The sequence below is a fragment of the Camelus dromedarius genome, chromosome 24, assembly GCF_036321535.1.
Source record: "Camelus dromedarius isolate mCamDro1 chromosome 24, mCamDro1.pat, whole genome shotgun sequence".
In the NCBI taxonomy this organism is placed as follows: Eukaryota; Metazoa; Chordata; class Mammalia; order Artiodactyla; family Camelidae; genus Camelus; species Camelus dromedarius.
In genome coordinates, this window is record NC_087459.1 from 2307150 (window position 1) to 2319979 (window position 12830).

Here is a 12830-nt window from a genome sequence, read left to right on the forward strand (position 1 = left end):
CCTCAGCTCAAAACCCTCCAGTGGTTCCCCACTGCCTTGGGATCGAGCATCAGCTCTTCAATCAGGCTGATGTGCGCAGTCTCCACTGCTTTATCTCCTACTACATAAATACCCCTTCCCCATCCCAAGCTGCTGCAGCCACCTCATGGCCCATTCCCAGTATCTGAAGGGAAGCCATGCTCTCCCATCTGTCTGTGACTTCAGCTCATACTGTTCTCTAACTACATACATTTTCTTGGTGAACTCCTACACATCCCTCAATACCCAGTCCAAATGTTACTTAATGGAGGACTTTCCTGACCTCCCCCAGGAAGAACTAGTCACTGCGTCCTTTGCCCTATAATACCTTGTCAGGAAATTCTCGATCTTTAAGGATCATTTGTACCAGAAAAAGTCAAATAAAAGCAAATCCAGTTAGAATGAAACTAAAATTTCATAGTAAATATCAAGAAGAAAAGAAGGATTTGATTGAGACTCTACCTCTAAAAATGAAACTAAATGGAACTACAATTTACATGCATTATTCTATCATTAACTGACAGATTACAGTTACAATTCTGTACTAATTCTTAGAGTAAACAGATGATGAAGCCAGAGTTGATATTTCTTTTTCTTTTTGGGGTAATTTCCTGACAAAATTTTGTTTGAGAGCATGATATGACAGACTTTTCTACAAGTTTCACACCATGATCATACAGAGAGTCATATTTGCAAAAATTATTATCAGATGCTAACAGTTTCCCAGAAAGTCTTCCTTCATAATGAAATTATTCTCTTTTAAGCACCTGTCCTGTCTTTTCATCATTTCCTCTTCTTTAGTTGTATCTTGGTCTAGGAATCACATTGGCTAGAAGCCATCTGTCGAAATTTTTGGGGGTGCTTTGAATAGCTCCCCAACGTCACTTACATCAACTTCAGGAAATTCTGTAACTTAGCAAGAATAGCAGTTTTATTTTGCAAATGGTGGCAAACACTCAGACGCTGCATTCAGCAGGGAGGGTCAGCAGGTCTGTACCCTGGTTGATTCTTCTGGGGCAATGTCAGTTTCCTGGGTCTGATAATGCATTGTACTTAGCTGAGATGTTGCCATTGGGGGAAGCTGGGTGAGGGACGCACCTCGCTGCTTGATCCGATTTTGGCAACAGCTTAGGAGTCTATAATTATTCCAGAATAAAAGTTTACAGATGTAAAAATAATTCACAGCCAAGAGGAGCCTAAGGAAATACAGAGACTAAATAACATGAGAACTAAACTTATCCATTAGACTTACAGAGGATCAGATACTTCATTAAAATTTTCTTGCGATGATCACTTTTGCTTTCCTAGGCAACCTCATCACCAGGTGGGGAGTAGGAGTTTTCACTGAATACTTGAGTTTTCACTAACTTCTTTCATGAAACTATAATTATTTACTTAATTACTTAACTATAATGATTTACTTAACTACTCATTGGACTGTGAACTCCTTAATGGCTGGAAATGGATTTTTATTTATCTTTGTTTCCAGTGCCCATTTATGAGGTCTGGCATGGATTAAACCTTTGATAAAAACGTAACGCGAATGAATAAATGAATGAAGACGTGAACAAAGGGACTAGACGATTGAGTTTCTGATCTGGCCCTGGCACAGCTAAACCCTGGGAAGGGCCGGGCCATGCCAGTTTCTTCTGAACACCTTGGTCTGATTTTTGGATGTAACCATAGTCACCCCAGGTGATGTGAAGCCTGCCCGTAGGATACACTCTGCTTACTCTTAGCAGATGCAATCAGGTGATTTTGCCCACATACCCTTCTTGGCCCCCCGCAATCAGTGAAGACAGCTTGGGGGATTTTTAGAAGTGGTATGTTTGGAAAAGCCCAGTTTGGGTGAAGCCGCCTTCCTTGCCCCCTGGAAGGTGCCCGGAGGCTAAGAATCAACTCCCCCCTCCCCCACCCCGCCCCGCACTTCTCAGCCCCAGGCTTCTTAAAGGGGATTAGGAAGTTCGACTTGTCTCCTGGGAACAAGTCCATCTGCAAAGTGGAGGATCAGTTCCTACACTGTCTTTGCCTCCTTTCTTTTCCTTAAACTGATGAAAAATAAATCCTGCTGGCTATGCTTGTCCCTCTCCCTAGAGGCAATCTGGGAAGGTTTTCTAGTTCATACGACACGTACTGTTATGCAGCTAGGTTTTCAAATGTTTCATTTAATGTATCTTGGACATCTTTCTCTATCCATGTATGCTCATCTCTTTCCTTCTTTTTGATATTTCTGTAATATTGTGCAGAATGGATATTATCATTATTTACCTAACAAATTCCTCTTAAGAATGGGGATGGATGTTTTCCCCCTTATTTATTTATTTATTTTTTTAAATTGAAGTATAGTCAGTTTACAATGTTGTGTCAATTTCTGGTGTATAGCGTAATGTTTCAGTCATACACATACATACATATATTCATTTGGTTACTACAAGATATTGAATATAGTTCCCTGTGCTATACAGCAGGACCTTGTTGTTTATCTATTTTACATATAGTAGTATCTGCAAATATCAAACTCCCAACTTATCCCTTTCCACCCCCTTCCCCTACTGGTAACCATAAATTTGTTTTCTATGTCTGTGAGTCTGTTTCTGTTTTGTAAATAAGTTCATTTGTGTCTCTTTTTTTTTTGATTCTATATATAAATGATATCATATGGTATTTTTCTTTCTCTTTCTGGCTTACTTCACTAGGAATGACGATCTCCAGGTCCATCCATGTTGCTGTAAATGGCATTATTTTATTCTTTTTTATGACTGAGTAGTATTCCATTGTATAAATATACCACAACTTCTTTATCCATCATCTGTCAATGGACATTTAGGTTGCTTCCATGTCTTGGCTATTGTAAATAGTGCTTCTATGAACATTGGGATGCATTTATCTTTTCAAATCTTCTTTTCAGTGTATTCTCCACCCATGAGAGTAGGTCATTCCTCTGCTTACCCATGGCTCTTATGGCTTCTGTCTCACTCAGATCAAAAGCCCAGCTCCTCATTGTGCCTGTAAGACCCTGCCTGACATTCTGACCCCCTGCTACCTCTCTGACCTCACCACTCCCAACCTCCCCTGCCCACTCTGTTCCAGCCCTGTTGACCTCCCTGTAATACCTCAACTATGGCAGGTGTGATCCACCTCAGGGCCTTTGCACTTGCTGCTCTCTTTGCTTTGAATGTTCTCCTCTGAGTTATCCACATGGCTCTCTCCTTCCCTACCCTCCTACTCTGCTTTATTTTTCTCCACAGCATGTGTCTACCACCTGAATGTGAGCTACCCAGGGAAAGGGATGTTTCCTGTCTTGTCCACTGTTGAATCCCTGGGGCCTGGCACCTGCTAAGTGCTCAGTAAATGTTGAATTGTTGAATGCATGCATAAGTGAAATGTACATTGTGTTTAGGAGCACCCCCAAGAAGTTGGGGACTAGGAAGCTGCAAGCGAGGAATATGCTTCTGGGCTTACAAGAGTTCAACACTGATTTTTTCATATAATCCTCATAACAGCCCTGTGAGATAGGCAACTATTCAACCTATTTTTGGATAAGAAAACTGAAGTTTAGAGCTAAGTGCTTGGCAGAGTACCCAGCCAGCAGACAGCAAGCCTTCAATGAATATCAATGCAGTTGTGGTTGTTTTCATTATTTCTTCCCACATACCATTTTAACCCCACCTCAACTCACCTTGGCCCTCTCGCCAGGACCCTCCAAACAGAGACAATCTGCTTCCCCACCAAAGCAGAGAGCTTGCTAATTCCCCCCTCCCTGCCTTTGCCGCTGTCAATCCACCTACCTGGAATTCCCTAACCCTTTTCTCTACTTGTCAATAGCCCTAATCCACTTCATGACCTGACTTCACATCTGCTTCCTCCAGGACGGCTTCTCAGATTAACCCGCTTACTGCTTACTACTTCCATATTCTCCTTACCTCTGCTCCTTGACCCCAGTGCAATCACTGACAACATTGTAGCTTTGTTTGAAGCTTGACCTCTCATAAGCATTTTCACAGATCAATGAGCACACATTGGGGAGCCTGGTAGACCTCTCCCAAGCTGTGTGACCTTGGGCAAGTTAATTGACTTCTCTGAGCTTCATCCATGAGATAGAAATAGAAATAAGTCCCTCCCTCTTGGAGTTGCCGTGAGGCTAAAATGAGACATGGTAAACGAAACAGCTGAGCCTAGCACATAGTAAGGGTCCAGGACAGATCAGTATTGGTTATTATGATCTCAAAATGGCCCTGAAAGGTAGATACTTTGGTCTCTATTATACAGAAGAGGAATGCAGGGAGCACAAGGATAGAGCAAGTTGTGTAGCTCACAGTAATGAGCTGAAACGCAAGTTTCTGCCTTTCTGCTCTACTTCACATCTTTTTAGGGATTCCGTCTCTGATACTTCACTTGACACTCACTGACATGTGTCTCATTCTCAAAGTTTGAATTTCACCCAACGGTGACGGCATTGTCTCGTGCTTCCTGGGCCTCCATGACTTTCAAAAGCACACTCATCTAGGTTTTCACGCTTAAGTCACCCAGCCACCCTGCAAGGAGGGTAAGGCACATCCTCATTTTGAGGACAGGAAGACTGAGGCTCAGGGAGGCAAAGTCACTTGCTCATGACCTCACAGCAAAAAAGCGGACCAGACATCATTAGAACTAGTCTAGCATTTGCCCCTTGCAAACTCGCATACCTTCTCTTTCCCCCTCTGTCCCCTACCACCAAAAGGTTCTGCATTCAGCAGGTGCTCTATTGGTGTTTATTTGAAGCTGCCACCTTCAGAGTGGGTCACAATAAACGTATGTGATGATCAACTACAGAGACATGGAGAAAGGTGGGTGGGGATGTGCTGCTGCCTTAGATTCACTCAACCCTGGAAATTCTTTGTCCCTAAGCCAGGCTTGTTCATGTTCCTCCATGTCCCCACTGGGGACGGGGGGTGGTAATTCTAAATATCCAACATATCTGGGGAGAAAGTATTTCAAAAGCAAGTTTTGTATTGTTTTGTTTTTTTCACAGAACTTCCTCCTAAGATGGAAAAGCCATAGTTCTTCTTTCCAAATGAATGCATGAATCTGCTTCTCCAAATTTGAACTGTGCAGGAGACAAAGATCACCCTCATTCCAGCAAAGTCCGGCTTCTCCTCACCTAGGAAGAAACCTCATTTAATGCCCACTGTTCTTCAATCAACAAACATGTTACAGCAGAGCCTGTAAATAGGCAGGAGGCAAAAATAATTGGCGTGTAAAATGAATTTTTTTAATGTGAAAGGGAATATTCGCATGGAGAATGTTATGTACTGAATTGAACACCCTCCCCAAATTCATATATTGAAGTCCTAACCCCAGTACCTCAGAATGTGACTAGATTTGGAGATAGGGTCTTTAAAGAGGTAATCAGGTTAAGATGAGGTGATTGGGGTGAGCCTGAAACCAATGTGACTGGTGTCCTCGTAAGAAGAGGAGATTAGACATGTACACAGACATGTACAGAGTGCAGACACAGAGAGAAGACAGCCTTCAACAAGGCAAGGAGAGAGTGCCCTCAGAAGAAACCAACCCTGCTGACACCTGGATCTCGGACTTCTAACCCTGGAATTGTGAGAAAATCAATTCTTGTTGTTCAAGCCACCCATTTATGGTACTTTATTATGGCAGCCCTAGCAAACCAATACAGAGGCAATGTCCTTTTCAGCTGGACACAGACCCCACCATTCCCTATTGCCAGACACTGCTTTACTCATTTACATTGCCTCTTTTTTCTTGATAGTGTTTGAATTATATATACTAAAAGGCTACTTGTAGGAAGTTAAAAAAAAAAAAGATAGCTCCTTTTTTTCCCAATTTTTTTTTTATCGTGGTAAGATACAGATAAACTTTATCATCTTAATCATTTTTAATCATACTGTTCAGTGGTATTAAATACAGTCTCACAATGTTGTGCTGCCTTCATCACCATCCATCTCAGAGCTCTTTTCACCCTGTAAAACTGAAACTCTATACCCATTAAGCAATAACTCCCTACTCTCCCCTTTACCCCAACTCCTGCAACCGCTGTCATACTTCCTGTCTCTATGAAATTGACTATTCTAAGTACTTTGTGTAAGTGGAATCATACAGTATGTGTCTTTTTGTGACTGGCTTATTCCACTTAGCATCATGTCCTCAAGATTCACCCATGTTGTCATACAGGTCAGAATTCCCTTCCTCTTTAAGGCTGAATGATCTTCCACTGTAAGTATATACCACATTTTGATTATTTACTCATCCATCAATGGACGCAGGTTGCGTCCATGTTTCCGCAATTGTGAATACACTGCTATGACCATGGATGTACAAATCTCTCTCTGAGACCCTGCTTTCAGTTCTTTTGGGTATGTAACCAGAAGTGTAATTGCTGGATCATATGGTAGTTCTATTTTTAACTTTTTTGAGGAACTGCTATACTGTTTTCCACAGTGGCTGTACCATTTTACATTGCCACCAACAATTCACAAGGGTTCCAATTTCCCTGTATCCTCGGCAACAGTTTTTGTTTTTTTTAAATAGGTACCATCGTAATGGGTGAAAGGCGATCTTCTTGTACCCTTGATCTTCATTTCCTTAATGGTTACTAATGTTGAGCTCCTTTTCATGTGTTAATTGGCCGTTGGTACATGTATTTTTGGAGAAATAGCTGTTCATTGCCCATCTTGGATTGGGTTGTTTGTTTGTTTTTTGTTGTTGTTGAGTTTTAAGAATTTTCTGTATAATCTGGATATCAATCTTTTATCAGATCTATACTTTACAAATATTTTCTCCCATTCTGTGGGTTGCTTTTTACTCTGTTGTTAGTGTCTTTTTTTTTAACATTTTTTTTTATTGATTTATAATTGTTGTTAGTGTCTTTTGATGCACAGTTTTAATTTCTTTCCTGAAATTCAGTTTGTCTATTTTTTGTGTTGTTTTTTTTTTTTTTGTAGTTGCCTGTGCCTTTGGTATCATATCCAAGAAATCAGTGCCAAATCCAATGTTGTGAAGCGTTTGCCCTATGTCTTCTTTGAAGAGTTTTGTAGTTTTAGGTCTTACATTTAGGTCTCTGATGCATTGTAAGTTAATTCTTACCTATGGTGTTAGGTAAGGGTCCAAGTTCACTCTCTGGCATGTGGATATTCAGTTTTTCTAGCACCATTTGTTGAAAAGGCTGTCTTTCCCCCATTGAATGGTCTTGGAACCCTTGTCAAAAATCATTTGACCATAAAACGGTTTATTTCTAGGTGCTTTGGTCTATTCTGCTGATCTATATATTTGTCTTTATGCCAGTACCACACTTTTGATGACTGTACCTTTGTAGGAAGTTTTGAAATCAGGAAATGTAGGTCCTCCAGCTTTGTTCTTTTTCAAGATTGTTTTGACAATTTTGGGTCCTTGATATTCCCAATGAATTTTGGGATGGATTTTTCTATTTCCTCAGAGAAAGGCCATTGGGATTTTTGATAGGGATAGCATTGACTCTGTAGATTGCTTTGGGTAATATTGACATCTTAACAATATTAAGTCTCTCAGTCCATGAACATGGGATGCATTTTTTATTTATCGATGTCTTCTCTGATTTCCTTCAGCAATGCTTTGAAGTTTTGATTGTAGAGGTCTTTCAGCTCCTTGCTTAAATTAATTCCTAAGCATTTTATTCCTTTGGATGGCATTGTGTTCTTAATTTCCTTTTTGGGTCATTCATTGTTAGCATACGGGAATGCAGTTGATTTTTGTGTGTTGGTTTTATATCCTGCTACTTATCTGAATTCACTTATTAATTCTAACATATTTTTTAGTGCAAAATCTTCAGGGTTTTCCTCATATCAGATCATATCATCTGTGAACAGAGCTAATTTTATTTCTTCCTTTCTAATCTGGATACATATTTCTTTTCTTGCCTGATTGATCTGGTTGGCAAGTCCATTTCCATTTTGTGGAGGTAAAATCACCTTCTATTAGCTTTTATGCTCCAAAAATGCATTGACTTCTCTTGTCCTCTTTTATCTCCTCTTCCATTTCTTCCCCTATCCTTTAAAAAAAAAAAAATCTATTCCAGTATACGCTGTACTGATAAAGCCTGTTCACAGAGACCTTCCCAGAAGGAGAATGGGTAAAGAGACCCACCAGTCTTATGTACCTGCTCAGGTGTTCTGCCCCAACCTCTCTATTGTCCAACATAGAAAACAGAATGATGGGAAGAAATAGAGAGAGGAGAGTGTAGTGGGTTGAATTGTGTCCTCCAACAACGTATGTCCAAATTCTAACCCCTGGTACCTGTGAATGTGACCTTGTTTGGAAATGGGATTTTTGTTGATGTAATGAAGGATCTGCAGGTGAGCTCAGCCCAGAGGTGGGGTAAGCCCTAAATCTAATGATTACTGCCCTATCAGAGGAAGATGAGGAAGATCTGAAACACAGAGACAAAGGCGAAGGCCAAATACAGGTGGAGACAGAGACTGGAGTTATGCTGCCACAAGCCAAGTGACACCAAGGATTTCTGGCAGACAGACATCAAAAATGAGAAGATGCAAGGAAAGCTTCTCTCCTAGAGCCTTCAGAGGGAGTGAGGCCCTGCTGACACCTTGATTTTGGACTTCCGACCTTCAAAACTATGAGACAATAATTTTTTATTACCCACCCATTTTGTGGGAATTTGTTCCAACAGCTCTGGGTGCTAAACATAGAGCTAGATTCAAATTCGTGCGACCTGGAGCAGTTCGTTCTCCTAGACACCTTCACTCCCACCTCCCCGAAGTGGAAACAGAGATGAGGACACCTCTTTCACAGGGTTGGTGGGCATTAGGGTGCCACAGAATTCCCTGGAGGGCTTGTTGCCACCCAGATTCCTGGTCCCTAATCCCAGACATTCTGGATCAGTAAGTCCGAGTGGGGCCTGAGCATCTGCATTTTTAACAAGTTTCTCCGTGATGCTGATGCTGCTGGTCTTGGGAATGCAAATGGGGAATCACTGCTGTAGAGCCGGCCAATTAAAAAAAAGTAAACCCCAGAGAAACCAAGAAGAGCTAAGAGAGAAGGGAGGGAGGGAACGAGCTGGAAAGCCACCAGATGGTGTGTTGGGAGGGCGTTTAGTAGAGAATTTAGAAGGGTAGTTTTCAATCAGGGATGGCTTTGCCCTCAGGGGATATTGGCCATTTCTGTAGACATTTTGGTTAGTACAACTGGGGGAAGTGGTGATACTGGCATCTAGTGAATAAAGGCCAGGGATGCTGCCAAGCATCCTACAGGGTACAGGACAAACCCCCACAACAAAGATTGTCTGGCCTTGAACTTCAGCAGTGCCGAGGTTGAACATTGACTTAGACCAGTGGTTCACAATTCTGGTGGCACATTAGAATCCCACTGGGGAGTTTTTGTAAAACATCTGATACCCAGGCTGCATCACACTCTCAGGGGTGGGACCTGGGCTTCCATGGGTAGCCAAGGTGAGACCCACTGATGGAGAGTGTTGAGAGTAATATTTAGCCACACACAGATTGCGCAGGGATTCTGTTAAATGCAGATTTGAATTCAGTGGGTCTGGGGTGGGGCCTAAGATTCTGCATTTCCAACAAGCTCCCAGATGATGCTGAAGAGGGCATTGCAGACCATCCCTAAGATCTGGGGCCTGAAGGGGGTCACTGGGATCTTTTGCTAGAGAGCTGTTTCTAAATCCTTTCTATGCCCTTTGCAATGTAAATCTACTACCCAAACCATTTCCTTCAGGAACTGGGTGTCTTCTCTTTGAAATGCAAACATTCAGGCAAGAACACTCTCTCTCCTAGTCCCTGTGGGAGGATAAGTACCTAACTTTTTGGGCACCTCAGTGCACACTGCATCACTGCCTCCTACCATAAAGGTGGCAGAAGTTTGTTTCTCCTCCAGACAGGTGTCAGTTAACAGATCCAGGTGACCTAATCTCATGGACAAACCCCCTTCCCACCATGCAGTGCCTTTCCCTTAGGAGACCCAGCCTTTAAAAGTCTCCAGCCTTCTCTGTATCTCGGGGAAGTTGAGTCCTATTCACGCTGGGGACTCTTCACTATTGAAATAGCATCACTAAATAAACCCATCCTGGTCAGTTTAATGAGTGTCCGGCTTTGTTGACCTTTGATGGAGGAGCCAGGGGAATAACTATCTCAAGCTGTCTCCCCAATCCTCCAGTTTCCTGTCAGGGTCCCCCGGTGGCCAATGAAAGCTGGAGAGCTCTGAAGGCTGCCTGCTGATGTGGTCCTTGTGGGTCAGCGCCCCGCGCAGAGAGCAAGTGGAGAGGATGTTGAAGGCAGGAGGGTCCATCTGGAGGGCAACAGAAGGGCACACTCTGCTTCCTCTGGGGTCCTCTCATTGCAGTCTAACAACAGTCGTTTCACCCCTGACATCAGGCTCTCGGGGGGACTACTGATGTCAGACAAATGAAGCCACTCCCCCCATGCCCTCAGGCCACACGTGTTACAGCTCTGAAGTTACTGTCTGGCCTGTGCCCCAGTCCCAGACAAGAGAACTAGCAGCCCAGACCAAGCCCAGCTTTCAGTTTCAGGCTGAGTGTAGGAGCTCGAGGCCAAACTGAGATCAAGAAAATGTCTTAAGGAAACATCTCCTGGTTCTGCAAGTTCAGGAAAGCCCCTAAAACTCCCAGCGGGGCGGTCAGCAGTGGAGGCACGGGGGCTGCAGAAGGAAGGCCCGTGGGCCCCACTCATAGCCTCCTTCCCTCCAGATTTGGGAGTGTGGTTTACCTCCTGGCGTGTTCCCAGCCTGAGGTCACCCAGCCTCCTCGGAACTTCCTGCCTTCTTCTGGCGTTAGAAAACAGAAAAAGGGTTTCCTGAGAGGTGGGGCAAACTGCTACCTTCTTGAAGCTTGCCTGGCTCTCCCCACTCTGACCTGGGGGTGGGGGAAGGATTCCTCAGTGCCTGGACTGCTACAGGTCCCCACCCTGGAAGGGGGCATGTTAGGAACAATGGGCCACCAACCCTCCCCAGGATGGAGAACATTTTAAAACCAGAAAGGAACAGGAAACTATGCTATTAGATGGCAAAACAGTGGTTCCCTTGAAGGAGGGGACCATGAGGGGACTGGAGGGTTCGAAGCAGCCGGCTCCTTGATCTGGGTGCCGGTAACATGGGACTGCTCTGTTCGTGAAAACACACTAAGTTGTACCCTTATGATTTTGCACTTTTTCTGTATGTACGTTATGTTCTTCCATCAAGAAAAAAAAATTTTTTTTAATTCGTAACAGTCTGGCAGTTCCTCAAAAGATATATAGAAAAACCACATGACCCAGCACTCCCACTCCTACATATACACCCAAAAGAATTGAAAATAAATCTGTCCACACGAAAATTTGTACAAGAGTGTTCATAGCAGCATTATTCGTAATAGCCTGAAAGTGGAAACAACCCAAATATCCATCCAGGGATAAATGGATAAATCAAATGTGATCTCGCCACACAATGGAATATTATTCAGACCTAAAAAGGAGTAAAGCACTGACGTGTGGATGAACCTTGAAGGCATCATGCTAAGTGAAAGAACACAAAGTGGTCCACACAAAGGACCACATATTGTACGATTCCATTTACATGAAATGTCCCAATAGACAAATCCATAGAGACAGGAAGTAGGTTAGTGGATGTCTAGGGTCAGGGAGGATGAAGGTTTTGGGGAGTAGTGAATTAGGGGTACAAGGTATCTTGGACCAGAGTGGAAAAGTCCTAAAGCGGCCCATGGTGATGGTTGGACATCTCAGTTCATATACTAAGGCCACTGAATTGTACACTTTAACTGGATGAATTTTATGAGATGGGAATAACATCTCAATAGGGCTGGCATAATAATTCAGTAGGGCATCAGCATTAGAAGGGTTACCAGACCATCAGAATGAATGAACACTGGCTGGGCACACCTGCAGGGCTACACTGGTGCCTACCAGGTGACCCCAGACACTGGGCAAATATGGGTTGGTCTGTTGGCTTCTCAGGCCCAGGAAGACTTGGGGTCACAAACTGGGGCCGGGTAACCTGAACACAGGAAACAGAAGCAAAATGGGGCCCAACCTGTAGGCCCCCCAGAAAGGGATTCTGAGGTGAGGATATGGGTGGAAGTAGTTTACTTGGGAAGGGATCCTGGGAAGGAAAGGAAGCTGAAACAGGCAATGAGTAACCGAGGCTCAGTCCCACCTCAGGGTGAGGGAGCTGGGATGTTTATCCTCCATCATAGGGCTGCTCCTGGGGCAGAAGGAAGTGGGGAAAGGCCTGGTTGTTCCCAGCTGACACCATTATCAATTTCTTACATACCTTTATTCATGCAACCTCTGTTTCTTGAGTACCTACTATGAGCCAGGCCCTAGTAAGGGACACTGAGGAGGAAACAAACCCAGCCTGACCAAAAAAAAACCTCTCACAATGAGTCTGCAGTACCCACAAGCCACATGGGAAAATCCTTCTGTTAGAATCGTGCCTCCCTGGTGGAACGGGGGACTACCTATCTGTCATCAGCACCCACGGTGCCTGAGCCCTGGGCCCCGCCCCACACCCACGCTGCAGCCCTGCCCCTCTTTTCTGATGTCCATGTGGCTGGAACAGGCAAGCATGAGCCTATCCTCTAGACAGTGGGGATTCCTTCCTCTAAAAGTGGCCAGGGTAGTATGTGGCTGCCTGGCTGGAACATCATTCACGAGGCTGGAGGAACACTTAGACCAGCTCGTTCTGGTTGGCTGGGATGGTCGTGGCTTTAGCATGCAAGTCCTGCATCCCTGGACCCCCAACCCCTCCAGGCTAGGCAAACTGGGCTGGTGGGTCACCCTAAGAACTCT

At 43.8% G+C, this 12830-nt stretch overlaps 1 protein-coding gene across 3 annotated transcripts in view; it reads left to right on the forward strand.

Annotated features, from left to right (window-relative positions):
* Positions 1-6105: 6105 nt before the first annotated feature.
* Positions 6106-12830, forward strand: part of TVP23A (trans-golgi network vesicle protein 23 homolog A) — a 54505-nt gene continuing 47780 nt past the window's right edge. For all 3 annotated transcript variants that reach the window (XM_064478190.1, XM_031433230.2, XM_031433229.2), the window contains exon 1: positions 6106-6243. The gene's annotated coding sequence lies outside the window, so the exon portion shown is untranslated. The remainder of the gene's footprint in view (positions 6244-12830) is intronic.